Genomic DNA, 15,764 nt, shown 5'->3' with positions numbered 1-15,764 from the left:
GCTCGGGGAAGTTAATTAGGTGAGACTGGAGACTAAACTCTCAGCTTTAGATAATGGGAGCATAGAAGGAGATAATAATGAATAACTCAGCGATGGTGATGGCTGGCCAGTTCCAGGGAGGTGTGTAAACCTTCAGCAGCCGGGGAGGGGTGTTTTTATCCTGATAAAAACTGATAAAAACTCAGTGCTAACTGAAGTGGCTTTTCTGGAGACTTGAGAAGTATCATTGTCCCCTCAGACCCTGCAAACCCAACATTTACCATCACCTTCTACTGGGACAATTAAGACGGCTGGGGTCTAGCCGAGCATGATGGCGCACGCCTTTAATCCCAGCACTTGGGAGGCAGAGGCAGGTGGATTTCTGAGTTTGAGGCCAGCCTGGTCTACAAAGTGAGTGCCAGGACAGCCAGAGCTATACGGAGAAACCCTGTCTCGAAAAACAAAACAAAACAAAAAGACAGCTGGGGTCCATGCTTTGAATCATGAGCCCCACCAACCTCATGAGGGAGACTAGAAAAATGGCTGAAGAGTGTGTGGGGAGGGGCTGCTGGCCAGAGCTGCTGGATCTGTAAGTTTGAACAGATCCGTGAGCCCAGGCAAACCTCCTTGCTGGTTTACGCTGAAGTGAACTCTGCCCTCCTCAAGTGGCCGAGCATCTCCTCCCCACAGTGTGAATCTCACCATTCCCTGGCACTTCTCGGGGCACCAATCCCGTCTGGCCCCCCTGGATCCTCACAGATTCTCTAACAGTTCTGTGGAGTGGGCACCTGTCGCCGCTCGGGAAACTGAGGCTCAGAGAGAGAAAACAATCAAATGGGTGGCCGGGTGTAGTGGCATGGGTGTGATCCCGGCACCTGGAGGCTAAGATGGGAGGGTTCTCAGTTCGAGGTCAACCCCTAACCCCGGTTAGCATTCTGTCTAAGCTCTGCACCACAGTTACCTGGCAATAGGCAGGGGTGTCTGACTCACTATGAAAGAGGCTGCTCGCCCCTCCTCTTCTTGCTCTTCTGTGCTCTTCTTGCCTTCCTGTTTCCGCTCTCTCTCCTCATTCCCCTCCTCCCTCCTCCTCCTCCTCTTCTTCTTTCTCTCTCTCTCTCTCTCTCTCTCTCTCTCTCTCTGCTTTTCTCTGCCTCTACTACCCTCGTAACTCACCCCCCCCATGCATGCCCTGAATAAATTCTATTCTGTACTATACCGTCTTGTGACTTGTCCCTCAGGGGGAAGATATGCCTCAGCATGGACTTGCCGAGGGACCCCCTTCCCCCATACCTCACCACACATCCATACAACTTCTCCCCCTTCTCTTTATCTTTTTATAAACACATCACCCCCCAACCCCACCCCATCCCTGCCAAGAGGAAAAGAGCAAGTGGGCAGAACGTGGAAATCACAGCACTGCAGGCTCTGAGTGTTTGCCTTCGTGTCTCTAGATTGTTCCTTCCCTGGAGTCCTGGACCCGGCTTTCGCTAAAAAGAAATGGCCCCCCACAAAAGCCATGAAGTTCTTTTATTTCCCGATTGTCGTGCCAGGTGTTTCCAGGGGCACTCGAAGCTGGTGGAGGAAGTAGAATGAACCCAGGCTTAGCCCAGGGAGTCAGGGCTTTCCAGCCACTCTGCTCCCCTCTGACCTTGAACAGGTCCCTCCCGGCACACTGGGGGCTTGCAAACTACAGGGTATGGGCTTCCTTTCCTTGTGCATCTCTTGGTTGTGGTGAGAAGCAACAAGAGGCACTTTGGAAATGTCGAGAGCATCACATGACCTCCAGGCTGGATTCTGGATCTCTCTTCATCCAAGATCGTAGCGGGAGCCTTCAGCCTGATTCCTTCCCTTTCTCATTTATCTGTTCCTGCCTCACTGGAGAAGCACTGGAGAACACTGGAGAGCACTGAAGAAGCACTGGAGAAGCACTGGAGAGCACTGCAGAAGCACTGGAGAGCACTGCAGAAGCACTGCAGAAGCACTGCAGAAGCACTGGAGAAGCACTGGAGAACACTGGAGAACACTGGAGAGCACTGGAGAAGCACTGGAGAAGCACTGGAGAGCACTGCAGAAGCACTGCAGAAGCACTGGAGAAGCACTGGAGAAGCACTGGAGAACACTGGAGAACACTGGAGAGCACTGGAGAAGCACTGGAGAAGCACTGGAGAAGCACTGCAGAAGCACTGGAGAGCACTGCAGAAGCACTGCAGAAGCACTGGAGAAGCACTGGAGAACACTGGAGAACACTGGAGAGCACTGGAGAAGCACTGGAGAAGCACTGGAGAGCACTGGAGAAGCACTGCAGAAGCACTGGAGAAGCACTGGAGACCACTGGAGAAGCACTGCAGAAGCACTGGAGAGCACTGGAGAAGCACTGGAGAAGCACTGCAGAAGCACTGCAGAAGCACTGGAGAAGCACTGGAGAAGCACTGGAGAAGCACTGGAGAAGCACTGCAGAAGCACTGGAGAAGCACTGGAGAGCACTGGAGAGCACTGGAGAAGCACCGAGAGCCCCTGTACCAGATGCTGTTATTTTCTCAGAGACTGAGGATACCCACAGGCTCCTGGGAAATCAGAGGGAGGAGGGAGCAAGTCTAAATAAACAATAATTATGATGACTAGATATGAGGCCTGTTTGTCTTGAGACAGGATCTTGTCATGTAGCCCAGGCTACCTGGCTATTGATGGAAGGCCTTCTAGATGGAGAACCATCTTCCTTGAGGTGTCCAGGGAGCTGTGAAGAATAGAAAGAGGTGCTTGCCTGTTATCCCAGCACTTGGGAGGCGAAGGCAGGAAGATTGGGAGTCCAAAGTCATTCCTTAGGAAACCTAGCTGCCTGGTTAAAAATGGCCCCAAAAGTCAGGCGTGGTGGCACACGCCTTTAATCCCAGCACTTGGGAAAGTGCAGAGGCAGCAGATTTCTGAGTTTGAGGCCAGCCTGGTCTACAAAGTGAGTTCCAGGACAGCCAGGGCTGTACAGAGAGATACTGTCTCAAAAAAAGAAAAGGCCCCAGAGATCTGTTAGTCCAAGGGAGAGATCTGTGAGTCCCTGATGCCTATATGACTTTCCAGGACATCTGGGGCAGGTGACAATCAGCCTCCCGAGTTTTTGTTTTGTTTGATAGTCTTCTCTTCCTAAAGCCAGACAGGCCACAGCAGGACTTCTGGATCCAGCCCTAGGCCAATAAGAGCACAGAGAGCCTGAGGGAACCAAAAAGGGGCGGGGGGGGGGCATTGAGTGACCTCCTGGCATGCGACCTGTTCCCTAAGCCAAATGTCCTTACAGACCACAACTCAGTAACCCAGAGCATGGGGGGGGGGTATGGAGGGGATGGGGGGGGGGTGTCTTGCAAACACAAACCATCAATAAGTAAAAGGCCAGTGGGACCTCGCTCTTTGTCTCTCCTGAGGAAGTTTACTGAGGAGAGACACAGGGAATGTCTTTCTGGCTGGCGCTTCCCACACAATGCAGTCCCCACACAGTGGCAGGGAGGACGCTGACAGAGGCTCCAGGGAGTGGCCATGGGCCTGGCTTCTAGAAAGACAGGTTGAAAACCCAGCTTCAAGGTAAGATCCAGAGCTGGGACCCCGGCCAATCAGTCCTTTGGCCTGGTTGCCATGGAGACCGACAGGCAGCAGCTGCTAGGGAAAGAACAACCTGCAGCTTCTACATCTAGGATCCGGCGACACCGTGGTGGGGGAGGGGACGCATACCCTCCTTTCTTCCTGAGACCCTATCTGTCCCCAGCTCACGGGCTTTCAGGGTCTCCACAGTCGCCAAGTCACAAAACAAGAGACAGGACAAACCCCAATTTCTTGCCTCTAGGCCAACGCCCATTCGGTATAACAGCTTTCTGTTCAGCTTTGGGAGCAAACAAGACCTTCTAGCGCTGAGGCCTGGGGCCCTGGGAGGGTTTCTCAGTCACCTCCAGGAAGGGACCATGTCCTTAAATGTGAATCCCAGTGTATTAGCCACTAGAGGCCAATTTGGCCCAGCTTTCTGTCACTTGCTCTCTGGAAAACCTGGCTGGCCAGAGAGTCTGTGAACAGCCTTTGTCTGGGTAGGGAGCTAGCTGAAGCTGAGCCCAGAGGCAAATGGAAAGTGACAGGGTTTATTGTCCCCTCGTTTGATCCTACACTGATATCATTAATTTGCAGCCTGGCTGGCATCCTTCAGGCCGGGACCTTGCGGGCCAAGCCCCCCACCTCCCCCTTACAGGTTATCTCAGGAAACCCCAGGCGGGAGGGGAGGGGTCTGGGATCCAAGTCGTTGGTCCTCTTTCCAGAGCAGCTGCGGGTACCTAGCTTTCATCTTATTCTGTGAAAGGAGATGCGGGGCTGGTGTCATCTGGGGCTTTGAGCTTCTGAGCTGTGCATGTGAGCAGGGTCCTTATGTAAGAGAACGGAGACGGCGTGTGGAGGAGCAAGAGAGGACAGAGAAAAGCAGGGCTGCGCCTGGACTTCCGGGGCAGCGGGCAGCAGCTTTAATCAGGATTGTAGCGCAGGCAGGGGCGTTATGTAAGAGAAAAGCCTGCGCCAAGGAACACCAAGGCAATGAATGAGACAGAGCCATCACTTCAGACCCCATGGCCCTTTCTCTGGTGGGAACCAGGATGAACTCTCTTCCAGACACTGCCATATTGCCATTATTTATGATATCAGAGCATTTAATTAAAAAACTGTGTGTGTGTGTGTGTCACAGTCAGCGTGTATCTGGAAGTCAAAGAGCAACTTGCAGAAATTGATTCTCTACCATGTGGGTTCCCAGGGACCAACTGGGGACATCAAACCTGGCAGCAAACCTCTTTACCTGTTGAGCCGTGCTGCTGGCCCGAGAACCCCTTTCTATAAAGGATGCGAGCACTAGCGATAAACTGCCCTTTGTCGTCGTCCCCTGCTCCTCCCAATGTTAACAATTTCATGTCGTCCTAGAGACTCGGGTTTTTCTTTCTTTAGCCACCACATCGCTATGTCCCGCAGTTTTCCCCACCGTGATGTTTCTCACAGCTAGGTTCTTCAGCAACTGCCAACCCATGACAGACACTTGGTGATTTGTTTACATCATCCATCGTTAGGAGTCACACGGGCTATTTATAGTCTTTTGTTAATAATGAATAATAATGCTTTGGGTGCTCATACAGCTGGGGCAGCAGGGAGGGAGGATTTCTAGATGTGGAATTGCTGGGATAACATGTCTGTGTATCTAATTTTCCTAAATACCATGGGCATTTATTTTTAAGCTTTTTTGGTTTTGTCTTTTTTTTTTTATGTTCCAAGACAAAGATGTCCATTGCAAAAAAGAAGCCAGAAAGAAAAGAAAAGCATGTGGGGAGAGAGAAAGCATTGTGTCTCTTGATCCAGCAGCCATAAACTGTTTACAAACTTGGGGCATGTTTTTCTTTCAGTTATTTCTATTTATTTCTCTCCCTCCTGCCCCATCTACGGCCCCCCTCGCCCTCCCTCTCCCCTGTGGATAACCATGTAACACGGGGTTCATCCTCTCCTTCTACCTTTAGTGGGTTCCAGGGATCCAACCTGACTTCTGGGGCAAGAGAGCAAGCACCTTTACCGCTGAGCCACCAGTCAGCCCTGTTTGTTTATGCTGTTACTGGTATGGTGGTCCAATCGCATCGCACTGTTTCCTAAACAGCTTTTCCTAACCTTATGAGCATTCTCCCTCATCTCTAACACCTTTTTCTAAACACTCTTTTTTATGATATTATGACGGGCATTGTAGGCGCCTACCATACCTTTTCAATCCGACCCCTCCATTGCTGGTCTTTAAGTTGCCCTACATTGTTTTCTACTACATGATCTCAGTGATTTTTAAAAAACCATTGTCCTCATTCCAATGACTGTCTCGACGTGCCACACTCCCCAAAGGAGAAGTACTGGTTCCCAAACCCACAATTTAGTAAATCTGTTTTTCACGTTGACTTCTGCATTCCAAACGGACCTAGGGTTATGGAATGAAATGAAATCTTCTTGGTGATTTTTTTTTGTCTGTAGAGGTCACCCTGTGCAACCCCGACTGGCCTGGCACTTGCAATCCTCTGGCCTCAGCCTCCCAGACCCTGAGACACATACGGCCACACCCAGCTTTGTGTATGATTTTTAATGGAAAAATATATAAGCACGCCCGCCTTTGTCATAGAGAAGAGGCAGTGAATCAGAGACACATTTTGACAGTTTTTCACTACATTATTGGTTGGTCTGTTGCTGAGACCTGCCAGATTTTTCTAAAAAAAAAAAAAAAAAGTTGCAGAGAATTCCTTTAAATGGATGTGTCCTAATTAAATCAATCAATTCTATGGATATCTTTAAGATTTTTTTTTCCCCATCTCTAAGCGTTGAGCTAGGGCACTCCCCACACAGCTGAGCAATACCTCCCTGTAAGTGGAACTGAGTCCCAGGGACTGCCCGCTGCCTTCTCCTGACAAGGGATCATTTCATCTTTACAGGCAAGGGACAAAGTTAGATGCTCTTCATACAAATGGTCGGCTTGGACACACTTGTTTGCCTTGTCACCAGCTGCCTCTCCCCCAACCCCTGACTCAAAGGGAAACAGCTTAACTATTTGTACAGTATCTGTCCTCAATTGTCTTTATGAAAAGGATCTGTTTAAAGATTAGCAAAAGTGAGCTTTTTTTTAAGTGAGCTTTTCAATCTTAAAAAAAATGTGGCCAGTTTTTAATTTTTTTTTTAGCTATTTTCTTCATTTACAGTTTTTAAACCTTAAAATATGGTGATGCACATTTGTAATTCCAGCACTTGGAAACAGAGAGAGGGGAATCTAGGAGTTCAAGGCCAGTCCCAGATACCTAATGAATTCGAGTCTAACCTGGGCTACAAGAGATCATGTCTGTAAAATACAAAACAAAACTGTTATTTTAAAGTCGGTTTCTGGGAGAATTCCCTTATCCCAGTTTTACCGCTGTTTCCATGTGACCTTGGTTCAAGACTCCTCCTAAACAGCCCATAATGCCTTAGGACAATGCGGCATGGGTAGTGACATACACTAGGTAACCAGCTCGGTCCCCGCAAGGGAGTCTCAAAGGGAGTCAAACCTAAGACCAGAGGACAGGAGGCTTCCAGGCTGGGGAAAAAGCGGCGGGGCGGGGCCGGCGGCTTTGTTCTTTCCAATGCTGGTGCTAGCCTTTGCCGCACTGCAGGGTGCAGCCCCAATAACCCGCAGCCCCCCAACCCGAGGGTCTGGGAGCTTTGACGGGACTCCGTCGGGCTGACCAGGTCATGAAAGGGCCTGTGGCTCATGCAGCGTGCTGGGTGCTGCGTGCTGGGTACTCGGTGCTGCATGCTGGGTGCTGTAGCCGGGCTCGCACCTGTGCCCGCATTCCGGACGGTTCCCGCGGGCTACTCTGGAATCCATTGCGCCTCGGGCTCCGGCTCCCAGCACCCAGCTACTGTACCCCAAAGTCAACCGCGGAGACGCCACTGCTCTCTCTCTCACCCTCGCCCCTCCCGGGACCGGCCAAGGACAGCGCCAGTGTGCAGCTGTGAGCGCTGCAGGTGGCTTGGGAGCAGCTCCAACGAACAGGGCGAAGCCATTTTCTGGGCGGATTTGCAAAAAATTTCCACTCGTGGTGTCATCACCATGTTGGAGCATCACAGCCAATCTCCCCTCCCCACCCCCACCCCCGCCTTCCTTTCTCTACGGACTTGCTTTTCTAAGGAGAGCAAACGCCAACCGCTCAGTGCTCCTCACATGGCCCCACCTGTGTGGTAGGGGTGGCGTTGTGGGAAAGCACTGACCTTGAGGCTTAGTCTGGGTTGTGCTCCTAACTGCGCATGCCCCCACGTCTTAGTCTTTTCATCTATTGAAGGGAAGGGAAGGATTAAAGCTAGACAAGGGCAGGTATGGGTGAAGTTGGGGCTTTGGAGGATGATAGACTAACTCAATTTGTCGTCACCTAATAAAACTAAAAATGCCGGGCAGTGGTGGCGCACGCCTTTAATCCCAGCACTTGGGAGGCAGAGGCAGGTGGATTTCTGAGTTCGAGGCCAGCCTGGTCTACAGAGTGAGTTCCAGGACAGCCAGAGCTCCACAGAGAAACTCTGTCTCGGAAAAACAACAACAACAAAAAACAACCAAACAAAAACAATAAAACTAAAAGTGCTTATAGCATGCCTGCCATGCCTGTATATGTGTGTGAGAGAGAGACAGAGACAGACAGAGAGAGAATGGGTTTCTCTGCGAAGTGCTGGCACTCTGTAAACCAGGCTGGCCTTAAACTCAGAGATCTACTGACCTCTGCCTCCTGAGTGCTAGGATTAAAGGCATGCACCACCAACACCCCGTCTACTTTTCTCTTTAAATCTAGTGAAATATGTGCATTTAATACAGTTCAGGGCCAGCAATGGAGTGTGTAGGTAAGCTGGTGTCTGTGTGGGCTATGGGTTATTAGAACAAGCTGGATACAGAAAGCTAGAGAGGTGCAAAGATGTAAGTAGAGCTTAAAATGCATTAAACCAGAGTAAAAGAACGCTGAACGAGGCGTTGACATAATATAATTTTTGCAACACATCAAACAAATCTCTCAGTTTTCTATCATTATATTCAAACCCATAAATATTGTCTTAATAAAGAAGGACAAGAGAGCAATGTAGTCCTAACAGTGGCTGTCTCTGCACCTGCCAGGTCCTGGCTTCCAACTCCTGCACATCCAACATAAATAAATAAAATTTCAAAAGGCAAGTCAGTTACGGGTTACTTATAAAGGAGTCTAAACTGTATGTTTATTATAAAGAAAACACTCTGGGGTCGTTGAGACGGCTCACTGGCCTAAAACGCCCTGAGATCCCACTCTTCCTCCTAAACCTGACCCAGGTCCCGCCCTGCTCTCAAGGCCAGTGTGCCTGCCTTCCACTTGAATCCAGGGCAAACTCCCAGTCTCTACCTGCTGTGCCAGGCTCACCGTTTCCTCTTCCTAGCACCCTGTCCCCTGCCTCTGCCTGCAAACTTCCTTCCTGTCCCTTTAGGCTCTCCCTTCCCCCAGCCGCTTCTCCTGCTTTGGGGTTAGGACTTTCTGTTCTCAGTGCTGCCAGCTGATGGTTTATCTACTGTGGCCTCCTTAGGATTTGACTTCTCAACCTGACACCTCTTTGCTGAATGACCAGACAGATCAGATTGACAGAGTGGAGCTCCTCTCTGGGGTGAGTTCTCTGGTGTCCGTCTGACTCATTTGGAGGGTTTTGCTTGCTCCTGGCAAGAGACAGAACCAGGATTCCAACTTAGAGACGGTGGTTCCAAAGTCCATATTCTTTCGTTTATTTATTTACTTTTTTTTTTGTTTTGTTTTGTTTTGTTTTTCGAGACAGGGTTTCTCTGTGTAGCCCTAGCTGTCCTGGCACTCACTTTGTAGACCAGGCTGGCCTCGAACTCAGAAATCCGCCTGCCTCTGCCTCCCGAGTGCTGGGATTAAAGGCGTGCGCCACCACGCCCAGCTGTTTATTTACTTTTTTAATGTCACAAAGTAAGTCAAAAAATCTCAACCACTTCCGAAAGCTCTGGGCATGTTAGGTCCTTAGCAAAGAAAGACATATTAACACCAGTCAAGATGGTTCACTTCCTTTTAAGGTATAATTGTTTCCATTCTTGGTGTGTATGTATACGTGTGCATGTCCATACAAGTCCTGGTGCGTGCAAGTCTGTGAGTTTGCTTGGACAACAGTTGTCAACCCCAGGCAGCCTCAGGAGCAATTCACTTTGTTTTTTGAGACAGAGATCTTGTCCTGGGACCTGGGGCAGGAGGATTAGGCTAAACTGGCTGGCCAGTGAGCCTAAGGGATCCTTCTGTCTCTGCCTTCTCAATCCTGAGGATTACAGGCATGTGTGTGTGTGTGGGTGAGGGGGGGGGCTGTATGCTTGTTTTTTGTTTTGAGGCAGGGCATCTCTATGATGTAGCTCTGGCTGTCCTGGAACTTACTCTGTAGACCAGGCTGGCTTCAAACTCACAGAGATCCACCTGCCTCTGTCTCCTGAGCGCTGGGATTAAAGGTGTGTGACACCATGCCCAGCCACGAGCTCAGCTTGTCACGATGGATCCTGGGGATTAGACTCAGGCTTCACATTTGCTTGTGGCTAACGCTTTGCACACTTACCTGTCTCCCAGCCTCCTACATTTGCCTGGAATATTTCTTTCTTTTTATTTTGTGTGGGTGTTTTACCTGTGAAGTTTGTGTGTACAGTGCAGTACGTGGGTACCGTGCCCACAGAAGCCAAAAGAAGCTTTTAGATGCACTGGATCTGGAGTTAAGGAGGACTGTGAACCACCATGAGGGTGCTGGGAATTGAACCCAGGTCCTCTGGAAAAGCGAAAGCACGAAGTGCTGTTAACCACTGGACCATCTCTCCCCACATAAAGAACTTTCAATGTATTCTTTGACAATTTCAAGCATTCACTCCCACTCGGCTTATCCCCCTCCCACCCCCTGTTGTCCCCAGATCCCACACCATAAACCACAATGCTCTGAGCCCCTAATTCACTTAAGTTTTTTGCACACCAAACATGTGTAAAGAACCTGAAGTGCATCGGCCGATGTTGTATAGTGAAAGGTAGACAGGGCTCCTATTCCCCCCATTCTTGTGACCTTATTTGGAAATTGAGTCTTAGTAGATGGTCACGTTAAGATGAGGTCATCAAACTGGGCACCAATCGCGTACTACTCGTGTCCAGCCGGATAAGCAGGGCATTTGTGGACCATGAGACAGACAAGCACAGAAGGGGAAACTGAGGCAAGGACCAAGGGAGAACTTGGTGTGTCGATCAACTTATAGAACTTGGTGTTCAACCAACCTATAGCAGAGGCACCAGAAGCCCAGAGAGGATTGGAATAGATTCAGCCTTAGAACGAACCAGCCCCGCAGTGCCATGACTTCAGGCTCCCAGCCCTAGAAAACTGAGGTGGTATGTTTCCTGAAGCTCCCCCCCCCCCGCCCCCCCCGCCCCCCCCGCCCCCCCGCCCCCCCCAGTTTGAGCCAGTCCAGAGACAGGCTAGCCCCTCCTCCTCCCATTCATGCGCTGCATCCTCCCACTTACCCTAGGCTCCTGATTGGCTGCTCTGTCCTGGTCCCTCCACCCGACTCTTGGCTGGTTGAAGTGATTGGCCTGCACCAACTGTGACTGTTGCTGTCTATGGATGTAGACCCTGACTTCACCAAGACAAGCCTTGAAGGAAAGACCTGCTATTCCTTCTCATTATTCAACATCCCTATCTCTCCATCTGACACCCCAGCCACCTCCAACTCTTTCTAGCTTGAATTCCGCCCAGTGTCGATGTCCACTCAGCCTGGAAGTCTGTGATCTCAGCAGCCTGCTTTTAACTTCCGGTGACAGCTGTAACCTCAGTTCTTCCTGAATTACTAAGACTCCTGATAATGCTGACCGTTTGGAAGCCTGTGGGAACTGGCCATGTGCCCTGTGGAGGCTATGGATAGCCCTGAAATAAAATGAATTCAAAGAAGCTGGTGAGTCTCTTCAGCCTGTGTTCAGACTCACAGGAACCCATTGAAGAGGTAGACTGGGGCTTGGAGATGTAGTTGAAGAGCACCTGACCAGCAGGCCCAAGCCCTGGTTTCTATCCCTTGCACCACAGAAACCAGGTGTATAAGCACTTGCCTGCAATCCTAGCACTTGGGAGGTTGGGAGGTAGAGACAGGAAGATCAGAAAAGCAAGGTGATCCTCAGTCACCGAATGAATCAAGGCTAGACTATTTACAGGAGACCCTGTCGCAGAGGTAAACAAACAGAAATACAAAGAGAGAAGCAGATTGATCAAAAACAAACAAACAAAAGTTGCTGAGTGTGGGGGCACGCGCTTAATCTGGCACTGGGCACACAGGGTAAGAAGATCAGAAGACGTTCAAGGCCAGCCTTGGCTACATGAGACCGTGTCTCAAATAAGCAAATAAATTCAAAAGAAATTCGATGATACGGGATGGTGTAAAGTCATCCTCCCAGGCCCCTGGAGGAGGAGCAGTCAAATCATCCGCGGACAGTGTCAGAAGCCCAGCAGAAATGAGAGGGTCCATCTCCCATGTTATTACTCCTGTATCTTCTCTCTCCCTCTCTCCACTTGGAGACCAGGTCTCCCTTGTACCTCCAGTTGGCCTCACTATGTACATAGTCCAGGCTTTCCCTGGATTTGCAACAATCCAAGCCTGGGGCTTCCCGAATGTGGGGGTTACAGGCACAGTCACCACCAGTTCATACTGCTCACCTCTTGTTTGTATTTTGCTCGTTTGGAGAAGACTGGCTAGAGGAAGCGGTGGAAAGCAAACGCCCAGCTACTTCGTTACAGAAATGGCCCCAGTTGAACCGACTGACTCTCCATGCAAGGTGGTGTTCTGAGTTAGATCTTGGAACAGAAAAATAAAAAGAGAGAGACTCCAACAGGAAGATGGAGGAGCCAGCTCAAGCCAGCCATTCAGTTAACAGCGCTGCGCTAAGGCAGATGTCCTAGTTTGGATGTGTGTCATTTATTATTCTGTGTGACCCTGATATCAACCACTGTTGTACAGAAGTTTCATGAGCTCTTCACAGATGACGAGATGGGGCAGTCGCACCTGAGTTTCGCACAACCATGATAAGCAGGACCAGCAGGATTGTGTGAGACACAGGATGAGAAGTCCCTCTGGGACACCTTGGGAGCCTGGGCAAATGTCTCCAGTTCTCTGACCACGCCTCTCATCTGTAAGGAATAGAAGTAGCCATTAGGACAGCACAGAGTGACAGAGCCAGACTAGACTGAAGCTCTGCTGCTTCCAAATGGCCTAGTTGGGCCAGTGACGTCAGCTCAGCCCATCCGATGCCAAGGTAGGGCAAAGCTAGATGAGAAAAGGCTCCGCACCATATGTTCTAGGATCTCAGTCACAGATCAAGGCAGAAAACTAGTTTCTTAAAATTGCATGTTCTGCCCTCTCATGTCTACACAGCCTAGAGAGACAGATTTTGAGTTGAGGAAAAAATTTTCTTTAAAAAAAAAATTGAAGTGGGTGGTGGTAGTGCACACCTTTGAATCCTAGCACCCAGGAAACAGAGGCAGGTGGATCTTTAAGTTCGAGGCCAGTGAGTGAGTTCTAAGACAGCCAGGGCTACACAAAGAAACCCTGTCTCCAAAAACAAAAACAAAAAAACCCCAACAACCTCTCGTACCACGCCCCAGGGGAAAAAAAACACAAAAAAATTTTGACATGTGTATGTGTATGGTTCTGTCTTTCTTTCTTCTTTTCTTTTCTGGTTCTTTGAGGCATTCTCTCTGTGTAGCCCTAGGTATCCTGGAATTGTCTATGTAGACCAGGCTGGCCCTGAACTCACTTTCCACCTACCCCAGCTTCCAGGTGTTAGGTTTAAAGATATGTGCCACCATGCCCAGCTCCTGATCATGATCAACATTTTGGGGTGGGGGGAATGGGTGTGTGTGCAATAGTGCAGGTATCTGTGGAGCTAGAAGAGGGTGTTGGATCCCCTGGGGCTGGAGTTACAGGCAGTTGAGAAATGTCTATGGTGAGCCGGGCATGGTGGCTCACGCCTTTAATCCCAGCACTCGGGAGGAGGCAGAGGCAGGCGGATTTCTGAGTTCGAGGCCAGCCTGGTCTACAAAGTGAGTTCCAGGACAGCCAGGGCTATACAGAGAAACCCTGTCTCGAAAAACCAAAAAAAGAAGAAAAAAGAAATGTCTACTGTGGCTACCATGAACTACTGTAACAATAGTAAGTGCTCTTACTCCTGAGTGATGTTTCCAGCCTCTATTTTAAAAATTTTAAAAATTATTTATTTATCTTATGTGTGTGGTTGCCTTCTTGGCATATATAAATGTACATTACTTGTGTGCTTTATACCCAAGAAAGCCAAAAAAAAAAAAAAAAAGTCAGATCTCTGGTTGTGAGCTGCCATGTGGGTGCTGGGAATTGAACCTGGGTCTTCTGGAAGAGCAGCCAGTGCTTTTTTTTTTTTTTTTAATAATTTTTTTATTGATTCTTCTAGAATTTCCCATCATGCACCCTAATCTCGTTCCCAGTCCTTCCATATCTGTCCCCTCCCCCCAATTCTTATAACCTCTCATACTCCAAAAAGATTTTAAAAACTAGAAAAAAAAGAAAATAGACAAGTCCACTTTGTGTTATCTGTCTACTCGCTGGAGCATGGTCGAACGCTCAGTGGTCTGCCCCTTAAATAGAACTGAGCCCTTCCCCTCCCACGCACCCGGCCAGAGGCTCTCAATGGCGGAAAACTATGATGTCAGATTCCTTATCACACTTTTTAAAGAGTTCTCTTCGATGGCTTCCTGTTTCGGCTTTTACTTTTGTTGTCACAGAAGCCTCCCAGGTCTCTCTTCCTCAACTGTACCTTTGCAGTCATTGGTGGCAGTGCAAAAAATAACTTCCTTGATCTTTTACAGTGAGCGAAAGCATAGATCATGGGCTTCCACGTGGTTTCTGGTGATGAACAGCACAAACCACAAACACAACAACACAGGCCCCGCCCCCAACATCCACATAGCCCTAGATGGAAGCAGGGGCTACAGATCCTGGTTATAGTAGAACCTCAGACCCAGGCATGGCCTTCCACGATGGCAGCATGAACCGGATGTCACCCTGACCTCAGGTGGTAGCTCAGGCAGCTCTCATCAGTATGCCCCCCCCCGCCCCCCCGCCCTCCCCGTGGCAGTACGGCCCATGGACGTCAGCAAGAATTCAGGCTGCAGAACGATCTCGGACATCGGAGTGCCCTTGGGTCATGGACATATCAGCGCCACCGACTGTTTCAGTATCACTTGATCACTCTGTGACCGCCGAGATTGTGTTATTTACTGAAAAACAAACAAAAACCTGTTTCTAGTTGTGGTGTGGCTGACTCCTTAGCACACACATCTTTAATCCCAAACAGTGAAGGTTAAGTTAGTTTGTAGCACAAAGCACCGGTATTTGAAAGCCATGTCTAATTGAGTGGCAGACAAAGTGACAGATCAGAGAAAGATCTGACAGAATAGGATATGCCCAATTCTCAGGAGAAGAGAGAGGAAAGGGACGCTACTTACAGGGAGGGGCTGAGCAAGGAGAGGATGCAGAGAGAGAACAATCTAGACACAGGTGAAGACAGAGCAAGCCAGAGAAGAAGGAGCAGAAGATTAGAACAGACTGACAGAGTTAGTCTGAGGCTAAGCAGAGCAAAAAAAAAAAAAAAAAAAAATCAGAGGCCAGACAGAGAGAAGCCAGATTGAATCAGTCAGCTTGGTGAGGACTTTGAGACAGAACAGCTGAGTTGAACCAGCCAGCCAGACCTTAGAAAGGACAAGAAAAGGTGAGCTTATTCAGCAGTAAGTCTCAGAGGCAATAACATTGTAAGCCTAGATAAGATTGTACAGAGCTAGAGGTTTGCAGGAGTAGGCGGAGGTTAACAGACTGAGGCAGTAAGCTTCCGAGAGGACATTAGAGCAGAGAATAAGATCATTTTACAAACTGGCCCTCAGCAGCAATGTGAACCACGAACTTCAACACCGCTTCAAGTCACTCACACCCACATCCACCCCCACCTCCCCAGGCAGCGAAGGCAGAGGACATCACCAAGGCTTCAGTCAGAGGCACAGACGACATAGGCCCACATGGATCTGGGCCTGGAGCAGCAGCATGGGCCACAGACAACAACATGACCTCTGGAGGCATCACAGTCCACAGTGGTCCTTCGAGGAGGACACTCCAGCAGATAAGGATAACCACTCCTTACCCCAGGCCTCTATCACACACACACACACACACACACACACAC

At 49.5% G+C, this 15,764-nt stretch overlaps 1 long non-coding RNA gene across 1 annotated transcript; it reads left to right on the top strand.

Annotated features, from left to right (window-relative positions):
- The first annotated feature begins 3,458 nt into the window (after positions 1-3,458).
- LOC115030896 (uncharacterized) lies at positions 3,459-11,476 on the top strand. The gene is made up of 3 exons (XR_003836493.2): positions 3,459-3,546; positions 9,073-9,150; positions 11,042-11,476. It is a non-coding gene; the product is annotated as an uncharacterized LOC115030896 (long non-coding RNA).
- The last annotated feature ends 4,288 nt before the right edge of the window (positions 11,477-15,764 follow it).

The sequence above is a fragment of the Mus caroli genome, unplaced genomic scaffold (assembly GCF_978045245.1).
Source record: "Mus caroli unplaced genomic scaffold, Mus_caroli_1 scaffold_6, whole genome shotgun sequence".
NCBI classification, from domain to species: domain Eukaryota; kingdom Metazoa; phylum Chordata; class Mammalia; order Rodentia; family Muridae; genus Mus; species Mus caroli.
This window is presented reverse-complemented; position numbering and strand designations above follow the sequence as displayed.